Source organism: Mesoplodon bidens (assembly GCF_964165515.1).
Source record: "Mesoplodon bidens genome assembly, chromosome: 4".
In the NCBI taxonomy this organism is placed as follows: domain Eukaryota; kingdom Metazoa; phylum Chordata; class Mammalia; order Artiodactyla; family Ziphiidae; genus Mesoplodon; species Mesoplodon bidens.
Genome location: NC_138160.1, coordinates 6403518 through 6416224, shown reverse-complemented (window position 1 = coordinate 6416224; position 12707 = coordinate 6403518). Strand labels below are relative to the sequence as shown.

The window sequence follows — 12707 nt, the reverse complement described above, 5'->3', positions numbered from 1 at the left end:
TATAAATATATATGCACCCAACATAGGAGCGCCTCCATACATAAGTCAACTGCTAACAGCTATAAAAGAGGAAATCAACAGTAACACAATAATAGTGGGGGACTTTAACACCTCACTTACAGCAATGGACAGATCATCCAAGCAGAAAATTAACAAGGAAACACAAGCTTTAAATGACACAATAGACCAGATAGATTTAATTGATATTTATAGGACATTCCATCCAAAAACAGCAGATTACACTTTCTTCTCAAGTGCCCATGGAACATTCTCCAGGATAGATCACATCTTGGGTCACAAATCAAGCCTCAATACATTTAAGAAAATTGAAATCATATCAAGCATCATTTCTGATCACAACGCTATGAGATTAGAAATGAATAACAGGGAAAAAAATGTAAAAATCAGAAACACATGTAGGCTAAACATTACGTTAGTAAATAACCAAGCGATCACTGAAGAAATCAAAGAGGAAATCAAGAAATACCTAGAGACAAATGACAATGAAAACACAACAATCCAAAACCTATGGGATGCAGTAAAAGCAGTTCTAAGAGGGAAGTTTATAGCTATACAAACCTACCTCAAGAAACAAGAAAAATCTCAAATAAACAATCTAATCTTACACCTAAAGGAGCTAGAGAAACAAGAGCAAACAAAACCCAAAGTTAGCAGAAGAAATCATAAAGATCAGAGCAGAAATAAATGAAATAGAAACCAAGAAAACAATAGCAAAGATCAGTAAAACTAAAAGCTGGTTCTTTGAGAAGCTAAACAAAATTGATAAACCATTAGCCAGACTCATGAAGAAAAAGAGGGAAAGGACACAAATCAGTAAAGTTAAAAATGAAAAAGGAGAAATTACAACGGACACCACAGAAATACAAAGCATCCAAAGAGACTACTACAAGCAACACTATACCAATAAAATGGACAACCTGGAAGAAATGGACAAATTCTTAGAAAGTTACAACCTTCCAAGACTGAACCAGGAAGAAATAGAAAATATGAACAGACCAATCACAAGTAATGAAATTGAAACTGTAATTAAAAATCTTCCAACAAAGAAAAAGTCCAGGACCAGATGGCTTCACAGGTGAATGCTATCAAATGTTTAGAGAAGAGCTAACACCCATCCTTCTCAAACTCTTTCAAAAAATTGCAGAGGAAGGAACACTCCCAAACTCATTCTATGAGGCCACCATCACCCTGATACCAAAACCAGACAAAGATACTACAAAAAAAGAAAATTACAGACCAATATCACTGATGAATATAGATGTAAGAATCCTCAACAAAATACTAGCAAACAGAATCCAACAACACATTAAAAGATCATACACCATGATCAAGTGGGATTTATCCCAGGGATGCAATGATTCTTCAATATATGCAAATCAATCAATGTGATACACCATCTTAACAAATTGAGGAATAAAACCATATGATCATCTCAATAGATGCAGAAAAAGCTTTTGACAAAATTCAACACCCATTTATGATAAAAACGCTCCAGAAAATGGGCATAGAGGGAACCTACCTCAACATAATAAAGGCCATATACGACAAACCCACGGCAAACATCATTCTCAATGGTGAAAAACTGAAAGCATTTCCTCTAAGATCAGGAACAATACAAGGATGTCCATTCTCACCACTATTATTCAACATAGTTTTGGAAGTCCTAGCCACAGCAATCAGTGAAGAAAAAGAAATAATAGGAATCCAAATTGGAAAAGAAGAAGTAAAACTGTCACTGTTTGCAGATGACATGATACTATACATAGAGAATCCTAAAGATGTCACCAAAAAACTACTGGAGCTAATCAATGAATTTGGTAAAAAAGGAGGAAAGCGGTGGGGGATGGTTGTGGTGGTGTGATGAATTGGGCGATTGGGATTGACATGTATACACTGATGTGTATAAAATTGATGACTAATAGGAACCTGCTGTGTAAAAAAAATATAAAAATAAAAACATCAGCATTGATTGCAAGCCAGAGCAGCACATCATACCATTCATTTTCAGGAAACACAAATCTAAGACTATATAAATAAACGTGATGTGTTAAGCCAATGGTTAGATAACTTTATAAATGTATTCCAGAAAGATATTTATTTCTCTATCACTAATACTATGTATGACAGTGCATTTGTATCCATTAGGATTAGTTCTGACTGTGAGTGACAGAAAACCGAAAATAGCAGTGGCTTATTCAAGACTGAGTTTTATTTACTTCTTGTGTAAAAGACGTCTGGTACCAGTGCTGTGGTTGTCAGGGTTCCCACCTGTATCCATGGAATTGCTCCTCCATCCTCAACAGAAGCATCCTACATCATGGCCTCTGGCATCCCAGCCATCGCACAGACAACCCAGTCAGCAGGAAGGAGGCAAGGGAACCCACCTTAACTTGGACAAGAGGTTCCCCTTATGCATCAGAACCCAGCCACAGGGCCATGCCTAGTTGACAGGGAGAGGGAGAAATTCAATCTTTCTTCTAAATAGCCATTCACCCAGATAAAAATTAAGGGTCTTGTTACAGGGAGGAATGGGGGAAGTGAGTACTAGGGCCTATAATAAGTCTCCACCACACCATCTCCCTTAAGGTTAGGATGGTCATAGCTGAGAATATGTTGATTTTTAAATATATATAGATTCTCCATCCAAATATTACCTATTCAATCCTTATGATGTATCAGGCACTTTTACAGGCAATAAGGAAATAGCAGTGAACAAAGCAGAAAAATATCCCTGTCCTCATAGAGCTTAAATTCTAATGAGAGATTGCTATGCCTTTACCCTGTATCAGAAAACTGTGTTTTTACAAAGGGTGCACCAGCTATGTTCTTCTGTAATTGAACTAAGGAATGGATGCACAGTGCCTTGGCTTAACAATCCCAGGACCAATCAGGATATCTTGCCCTCTGACACATGCAGCTTCAAGGGCAGAAGAATAATATCATTCAAAAAAAATTAAAGATGATACTCTCTAATCCCAGCATCGAATGCCCTCAAATTCTATAGCTGTTAAACTTTTAGCAACAAAACAAAGAGATGACAAGGTCAAGAATCTCCCTTGTGTCCTCCTCTACCATAATCTGAGATTTTGTATGTACCGTTGTGATGTTCCTTGGCGTTTCATGCCATGAAACTATTCAGAGTGGGGATAGCAACTTTGGGTTCTCCATGTAACTTGGGGTCATCATTTGGTGCCACTAATCAGCTCAGGATGACTAGGGTAGGATATGATGTTGTTACCCACCAGGATTCTTAGCCTCCTTAATCAATAGAAATTGATCAGAGGGCAGACAAGAAATTCAGGCAAGGGTTTATTGGGGCCCCTGCGGCAGCAGCCGGGAGGGAGAAAAAGTAACAGTTTCCCTTGCTGACTTGCTTGCTGGGGCGGGGGAGGGGAGGGGGGAGCCGAGCTGGTTCCTTACATGGGGTAGAGGTGTGTCCAGGGGTCAGGCTGGAGGGGTGGCTTGCCCACCCTTTTGGTGGTGTTGAGGGCAGTGGGCATGCACAGTACCTGCTTTTGCTCCCTGCTCTTCAGAAGTGGCAGTTGGTCTTTCTGGTCTTTTTTGTATCTTTTGTCCATAATTTGCCCCAGTTGTGCATGCACGCAGTTATTTTTAGTCCCTTATAGTTTCTTTGTATTTTGTTGCTTGAGGAGAGGTGTGTCCAGGTGCAAGCACTGCAGCAAAGGGTCCCAGGTCCCAGCCTGTCTTGATGCTGTACTGCTCTGGAAAGAAAAGGGAGCGATCAAGCTTCAGATACAATATCAGGAACCTATCTCTTCCTCTTGTGTTTAATCACTAATTACAAGTTCACGAACTATCCATTCTTCAGTCTAAGAATTCATGGGAGGTAATGTGGTATAATGGAATCTTTGCTTATTACTTTGGCTATACATTTGTGAGCCCGAATATGTACATTGTTTGAACAACTATTTCCTCATCCATAATAAAACAAGAAAAATAATATTACCTAGTTCCAAATGCTGTTTTAAAAGTGAATAAATTTATATGTGTACACACACTTTCTAATCTATAAAACGTTAATAAAGAGGTCATAAGTATATTAATATTATTATTGAAATGGTGAATTCTTTGGGCAAGATTATTAAGCAGACCAAGCTATTTTATAATAAGTATGCACTTTGATTTATGTTATCTTTGAATAAAGATAGGCATTCAAAATTTCATGATTTGTAGTAGGTGTTTAGATAAGCTTAGTTGACCTTTTCCCAAATCTTGACAGTTAGTGGGTGAAGCAGGATATGCCCTGTGAGAAGAGCACACGGTGTACTTTGCTGCCTTGATTAGACAAACAGGAAACCCAACACCAAATAGAATGCTACGGAGGCAATTAAACTTGGTAGAAGGTGTCAGTCGAACATTCGACCAAGCAGACATAATAATCTCTGTAACAAGTGGCACTTCGATTTGCCTGGATCATTTTTATTTTTACCAGTGAAAGAGCTTAATTTGTTTCAGTGGATACATTTCATGTTTCTCCAGAACAAAGTTTCTTTTTGAATTGGATTTTCCAAATCATCTGGGTGGGCAGCCCTTTCACATTTTGGATTGCTCTAGTAGTAGTCACGGCTAAGCTAGGAAAGATTTTGTTTTAGAAACACTTGTGTCATGTTTTTATGGATGTGGTTGACCTTTGCCACCAAATGCAGGGTGGGATGAGGAAAGGGGATGAAAGATTGGTGTGCGGGCAGCAGAGAGAAAATCCAGAGGAGAATTACCAAGAGAAAGTAGTCTCTAACAGTACAAAATTGTTCCTGCCTAGAGAGACAATGGTTCTCACCCGCTTGCTGGCCTTTGTTGGTTGCTTCTTTGATGTTTCCTTCCAAAATGGTGACATCATTTCCTCATAAGACAAGGATGAAAGTTCTGCCTAGTTAATCACATTACACCAATTTCTTTCCTAAAAAATGAAACATTGAGTTGAGTGAGATGACTTTACAAAATGTTTCATTGGTTATGGTGTCACCAGGAGATTGGAGACCTTAGGCATAACCCTTGGAAGATGGAAGAGTTGTACACCAAGAGAGAAAGGATTTAGAAACACCACCTCTAAAAAGCTACTGGGCAGGCCTGCATGATTTACTGAATGTCCTTGATTTAAGAATCTAGAATGCCAGGAAAAGTGTCCCAGGAAGAAAATTAGACCATGAGAGAGAGGAGATGGACACTGGGACATCCTGCAGATGCTGGCAATCGTTTGAGAAGTTTGGAAGTGTGTTCCCTCCAAACCCAGGGTTGGGCTTCCTCTAAAGTTCTTGTTCTGTCTCTACTGACACTCTGGCCACTCTGGAGAACCCCCTAGTGGCTTTGCGATCGATGTGCCACATGGTGCTAGGTGGCCCTCCCAGGGAAAGTCTGCCGCACCAGCCCCTCAGGCTTCCCCTAACTGGAGTTCCACCTCTCAGGGCTCCGGAGCTGCCCTGGCTGGACATGGAAGGTGAGTCCACACTAGTGGGTTTGGCCCTAGAGCAAACTCAAGGGCACTAAGTCTTCCCCCACTGCATTATCAGATTTCTGCATTTGGTGGAGATGATTCTGCCTTTTGTAGATTACCACGTTCTGAAGTCTATAGTGCTCATTGAGCAGGATACATTGTTATCAAGGAGGGAAATGCTGCCCAGAAATAATTTAAAAGGAATTATCCTTATTATTGGATGTGCCAAAAAAAGGCAGTGGGAGGTGGGTGGATAGATTAGAGAGACTTGGAACGTTAATTTAAGCCCACTAGGCTTAATACTTTTCAAAGGTCTTTAGTGCTGATTACCAAGGGAAACACAAAACTGACCTGGGCTTTCCTTTTCAGATGTGGTCCTTAGTATTCCAAGTCTCTGATACAGCTTGTAAGACTCTTGCAACCTGTCACAGAAGCACTTCTATTGTCATCATCCAGTGCATTTGCCATGCTTTGTTTTTCCCACCAAATATTGTCAGTGATACTGTGACCCCAGATTCATAATTTCCTGGGCTCAGGAAGAGATACTGACAGAGTTCTCCCCTCCCAAGAGTTGTCTTGGTTTGTCATCTCACACCATGAACTAAGTCGTTTTCTCTGAATTTGTGATGAGGTTAAATGAATTAATAAGACAAACAGAATATGCATTCAAGTAGCTTTTAAGATGCACTCAATGCAATTTTTATTAAATTAAAATGTAATAGCCCTTAAAATTCAAGATTATGAGTAGACTTAAATCAACATAGTCCCAGTAAATACTACTATGAATATTTTGAACCAAGTTTCTGTACTTTGGTGATTACTATTTCAAGAAAAGTGGCATGTTTAAATATGGAGAGTAAGGTGGAGGGTGGGCTGGTATAAAATAGCCCGGGAGTTCTGGCCCATGCAGACCTTGAGTTTTTAAGATTTTTCATATGACTGTTTATTGTTTCACCAAGTGAAATATGCCCAGAAGGGCATTTAGTGATGTTGACTCTAGTTATTAAGGTGTCAAAGACTATGGAGACCCAGTGACTTAAGAGAGAAGGCAGACACCTGAGGAACCTTGACTCAGATGATTCAGAGGAAAGGCATATTTTTCCTTGGCTTTTCCCAAGCTTGCTGTCTTAGTGAACTGTGACCAGTATTGGCCCAAAGTATTGATTTTCCCATCTCCTGTTTTTATCAGCCGTCCTTTGGAAAATAGTTGCTTCAGGCACCTGCTACAGAAACAGCCATGTGACTCAATCAGTGGGTTTTTTTCTCTCCCATTCATCTTAACAAAAGGACTTGTAGCTTACTTCTGAGTTTTCAGAGCCTAACATTTTACTCACGTCTGAGCGAACTTTAGGTTAGTATTATATGCAAACAATATGGATTACATTTTTTGCTGTTAATTTCAGAATCTTAAGACTGATTCTTACAGTTTTCTCTCTTTGTTCCTCCCTATAGCAGTTACTAATAGCCAGCAGGAGAAACTCAGACAAACAAAAATAGATTACCAAATATCTTGCTTCTTGAGGGAGAAAACAGCTTTCCTAGGAGAACATCCTTCCCCTTCATACATAGATAGTGACAGTGACCAATTGTGCGGTGGTACATAATCACCCTGTATTCTGTTTTTTATTGATCTGACTCTCTGTATCTATAGGGCAGAAGAAGGAAATAAAACAATAGTCACTTCACTTCCCGTTTGCTTTAGATCCACATAGTCGTGCTGCAATAACAAGAAAATGGGTAACGAGATAAATATTTTTCATCTGCTAACAGGATAATATAATTAACTAAATTATATAATGCCATAAGAAAAATTTAGACTGAATGTCAGGAAATGCTTCCTGATAATTAGAAATATTTGACTAATAGAAGGGCTCTCAGGAGAATAGATAGAAAGTTCTACCACTTGGAATATTTCAAATTAGATAAAAGCCAGAAAAATGAAGTTGGGCTTTTGTTTATATCTGTGTATCTCTAGGTTTCCCTTATCCAGACCACCCATTATATAAATGATAATATTCTTTTTTTTATATATCAGAAAATTAATTTATTGCTGCCAGAGAACAAATGCACATGTTTCCACTCTAAACGAATTATTAACTCTATTAAAACTTTTTTTTTTTCCAAGAAAGTCAAACTGAATTCCAGGAAAGCTTTATGTCATCCATAGTTGAGAGAGAAATATTCCTTTGTTATTCTGCACCTTTTCTACATGACATAAGAGTTTGGCTTTAAATACAGACTGAGTTTTGATAAAGACATTGAAAATACTATTTCTTCATGTTGAGTAAATATATATTATTCATATATACAATAGTGTATTTATTTATTTTTATTCTTTTTTTAAAACATCTTTATTGGAGTATAATTGCTTTACAATGCTGTGTTAGTTTCTGCTGTATAACAAAGTGAATCAGCTATACATATACATATATCCCCATATCCCCTCCCTCTTGCGTCTCCCTCCCACCCTCCCTATCCCACCCCTCTAGGTGATGACAAAGCACAGAGCTGATCTCCCTGTGCTATGCAGCTGCTTCCCACTAGCTATCTATTTTACATTTGGTAGTGTATATATGTCAGTGCCACTCTCTTCCTTCATCCCAGCTTACCCTTCCTGCCCCCCGTGTCCTCAAGTCCATTCTCTACGTCTGGGCCACACACCTACGGTCAACTAATCTACAACAAAGGAGGCAAGAATGTACAATGGAGAAAAGACAGTCTCTGTAACAAGTGGTGCTGGGAAAGCTGGGCAGCTACATGTAAATCAATGAAATTAGAACATTCCTTCACACGATATAAAACAATAAACTCAAGATGGTCTAAAGACCTAAATATAAGACATGACACCGTAAAACTCCTAGAGGAGAACATAGACAAAACATTCTTGAACATAAATCATAGGAATATTTTCTTCAGTCAGTCTCCCAATGCAAAAGAAATAAAAGCAAAAATAAACAAACAGGGCCTAATCAAACTTAAAAGCTTTTGTACAGCAAAGGAAATGACTGGCAAAATGAAAAGGCAACTCAGGGAATGGAAGTGTCTGGAGAAAGACAAATACTATATGATATTACTTATATGTGAAGTCTAAAAAATAATACAGATGAATCTATATACAAAACAGAAATAGACTCACAGACACAGAAAACTAACTTATAGCTACTAAAAGTGGGGACGGACAAATTAGGAGTATGGGATTAACAGATACAAACTGCTCTACATAAAATAGGTAAGCAGCAAGGATTTACTGTATGGCACAGTGTCTTATATTCAATATCTTGTAATAGCGTATAATCAAATATAATCTGAAAAAAAATGAATCACTATGCTGCACACTTGAAACTAACACAATGTTGTAAATCAACTATACTTCAATTAAAAAAGATTAAACTTCCTTAAGATATCACTGTCTATATTTTGAAAACTTTTTTCTTTACTTCTCATCTTCATTAAAATTTGCCATGATTATTATTTTACTATTTAACATAAATAAGAAAGAATGTAAAAAATGTGAGGTGCTCTCACTGAAGTATGCGTGTATGTTAGTGATGGTGGTGGTTGGGAACAGAGGGGCAGTGACCCACCCACCTATTTTGAGCCATCTTCATAGATTTGGGGGCTGTTAAAAAAAAAATCTTAAAATTCAGTTCCTGAGCAAATGGCCCAAGGAGGAACATACCGTTGGTGGGCATCTTAGAAGGAGATAGTGCATCTTAATATGACAGCTTGTCTTTAAGATGATCTAACCACTTATTTGCATCAATTACTGGGTCACCAAACATTGTCTGCTTGATTCTTTTATAGACATAGATGCTTGGGAGAGAACACACTGATCCCTTGTGGAGAATAATTTGGTCAATACTTCTCATGGTAGGTTAGCAGATAGGCATTTTATTTATCAGGTAGGCTCTTTGTATACTGAAATACAGATGTTTTTGTGCTTGAGTCAACCTTGTGTGAATTTGATTCAGGTTGTTGAATTTGTGGAGCTGAAGTCCAACCCCTACCCAAAGGGTCACAAACTTACATTCTTACAGGGTCGTTAAGTGAATGAACAAGGGGCAGGGTGGGAACCACAGGAAAAAAAAAATTGTTTGGCTTGAACCAGTGGTGACCATGTGGGAATGTGAGACCACCTGTGGTCAGATCCAGATTTTCAAGAGGAGATAAATATCCAGAGTTTTGTGGGAATACTACCCATATTTAAATATTTAAATATGTACAAATGTTCTAAATCAACAGCTGGAATAAACAAAACATGCTTGGAAGCAGGATCTGGCCTGTGTTGACTGGGAGATGACTTCTGCCCCAGGCCTTGCTCTAGAAAGAGGCAGTCCTGTTCAGCATTCTGGAAGTTTTCTTTGCTTACCACCAATGTGTGTCTAATCTGAGAATGAGCAATGAGTCTCATGATTTCAAGGGAAATTATACAATTCAGTTCGTTTCACAACTTTTATCTTAGACAAGTTAACAGAAGGTATTGAAATAAATAGTTATAGTAACAATGACAAATAATACTTTCTGTGTACACATACAGTGTTACAATTATATATTCACACACGTATACTTGTACAGTCTATTTAGCCCAAGGAATAAAAGTCATTCATCTTGCTTTGCCATTTCTGATTAGAAATCCTAGTATAAAAAGATCTGCAGTGGACAGGGACAAAGACTCTCCCCAGTACATACCTTTAGACCTAAGATTTCTTGACCTCCCTCAGGGTCATCTTTATCACAACACGTAGAAAGGTAGATGAATCCATCCTTCAATAAATTGAATGGATGTTTTCAAAAGAAAAGTCTATGGCAATGCCTTTATTTGCCCTCAATAGCTCATTGTTTCTTGTAACCTTCAGAGTTGTCCATTGATCTTATCGATTAACTTCTCCGTGGGTGTGTATTCTGGCTGATCTGGAAAAAGTTATGCCTTTATCCATTGCCTAGATCAATGATTGCTGTATCTGTGTTTTCTGCCTCATCTGATGTCCAAACGTTGTTTATTTTTACTTTATATACAATAAAAATATAAAGAAAAATCAATAAAATTAGTATTTTACTTAGTAAAAATTTAAAAATGGAGCAGATAGGGAGGATTCCACGTAACTGTTTTTTTTTTTTGTTTGTTTGTTTGTTTTTGGTACGCGGGCCTCTCGCTGTTGTGGCCTCTCCCATTGCGGAGCACAGGCTCCGGACGCGCAGGCTCAGCGGCCATGGCTCACAGGCCCAGCCACTCCACGGCATGTGGGATCTTCCCAGACCGGGGCACGAACACGTGTCCCCTGCATTGGCAGGCAGACTCTCAACAATTGTGCCACCAAGGAAGCCCCCCACTTAACTCTTAATTCAGTGATGAATCTTAAAGGTGTTGCCCCATTGCATCTTGCCAATGATGAAATTCAGTTCATTTGGTGGTGTTTATTAGGTTGTGCCCATAAGCTGGGAAAAACAGGTCAAACTCAAGTGCTTTACCTTCACTCCTCTGGTCCTACAGTGAGGAGTGGAGGAGGGAGAGGATGCAAAGGTGGGCTCATGATCTCTCTCATCTTGATTTCTTTCTCTGCTGCATTGAGATGCAAATGAACCCTGACAGTTTGCTTACATTTCTTTCTCTTTTTCCTCCCTATCCATGTCTTTTTTTGTTCTTAAGCAGCTAATATGTTCAGGCTCTGCTGACACTTGCTGCCATAAATTGAACGATGTAGAATAGAACTCACACTGAAGTGTTGGTAATCTAGCGGACTAATCAACCCAGAATTCATATTTTAAAAGCATGGAATGGGGAATGATATAATTTAGTGGAATTAGTGCCTGATGGTCATGTTTCTGATTCTTAGATGAGGAAATAAGAGAGACAGAGAAAGAGAGAAAAATGCATTTGGGAATAGCTTTTATTATCATGTGGAAATCACATGCTATACAGATCTCCAGAAGTTACTTATACTACACAATTGAAACTCTATACTCTTTGACTATCTACTATATAGCATAGTGCCTATAGATCTCAGTACTGTATTGGATACTTAAAATTTGCTGAGAAGATTGATCTTATGTTTCTTACAACACATATACACGATATTATAATAAAAGGGGTGGAAAGAAACTTTGGGACGTGATGGATGTCTTTTTGGCCTTCATAGCGGTGATGGTTTCATGGGTTTATATCTATCACCAAACTCATCGAGTTGTATACATTAAATATGTACAGCTTTTTATATGTCGTTTATACCTCAACAAAGTGGTTTTATAAAAATCACACCACTGCTTTCTGTATAATGCACTGCAAAAACACAAACAATAAGAAAACTCTTGACCAAACTTAATCAAGCCAGTGAAGTAGCATCTTTCCAAAATGGAAATTGTTTGTGCCAGCAAACAAGCAAGAAGGCCTTAAAGACCCCACGTTAACAATTGTTATCAAAGGAATCTTAGACCCTGTGGAAGCCTCCTGGGACCAGAACTTCTAAAATGACAAATATGTCTGGAAGGCTGTGGTCCAAGGGCATTTCTGCTGGCTATAAGCGGGGTATGGAACCAGAGAGAGCACACAGCTCTCCTGAAAATTGAAGGTGTATATACTTGAGATGAAACCGAATTCTATCTCGGCAAGAGATGTCCTTATGTGTACAAAGCAAAGGACAACACAGCAACTCCTGGTGGAAAATCTAACAAAACCAGAGTAAATTGGGGAAAGAACTCATGCTCATGGAAACAGTGGCATGGTTCATGCCAAAGTCTGAAGCAATCTTCCTGCTAAGGCTATTGAACACAGAATCCATGTGATACTGTACCCTTCAAGGATTTAAAGTTATTGAAAAGTAAATAAAAAAGAGTGTGGATTTGTTCAAAAAAAAACAAAAAAACAATTGTTATCCAGTATTGACATCAATCTGAGGTTGCTCATCCCAGGGAGATCTTGGACTTGAGTTATGTTGTTCACTGCTGCACTGCAAGACCCAGCACAGTGCACTCAAGATATATTCACCAAATGAATGAATTCAAGAGTGACTATAGCGCATGGAAGGTGAGAATTACAACAGGGTCCCACAGAAAGCCACAAGACTAACCATTCAGGTGAGGAGTGAAAATGCAGGGGAACATTTGGCTCAGTCACATAGTAGCTATGTGACTTTGGGCGGGAGAATCAGTCTCTCTGAATCTGTGTGCTCATCTCTACAATACGAATGGCACTTACGTCAAGGGAGGCTGTGAATATTAACTGACAGAAAGTGAGAGA

At 38.6% G+C, this 12707-nt stretch overlaps 1 pseudogene across 1 annotated transcript; it reads left to right on the top strand.

Annotated features, from left to right (window-relative positions):
- The first annotated feature begins 11907 nt into the window (after positions 1-11907).
- Positions 11908-12276, top strand: LOC308615988 (large ribosomal subunit protein eL33-like; annotated as a pseudogene). Its single transcript has one exon. The product of its transcript is annotated as a large ribosomal subunit protein eL33-like (transcript).
- Positions 12277-12707: the final 431 nt, after the last annotated feature.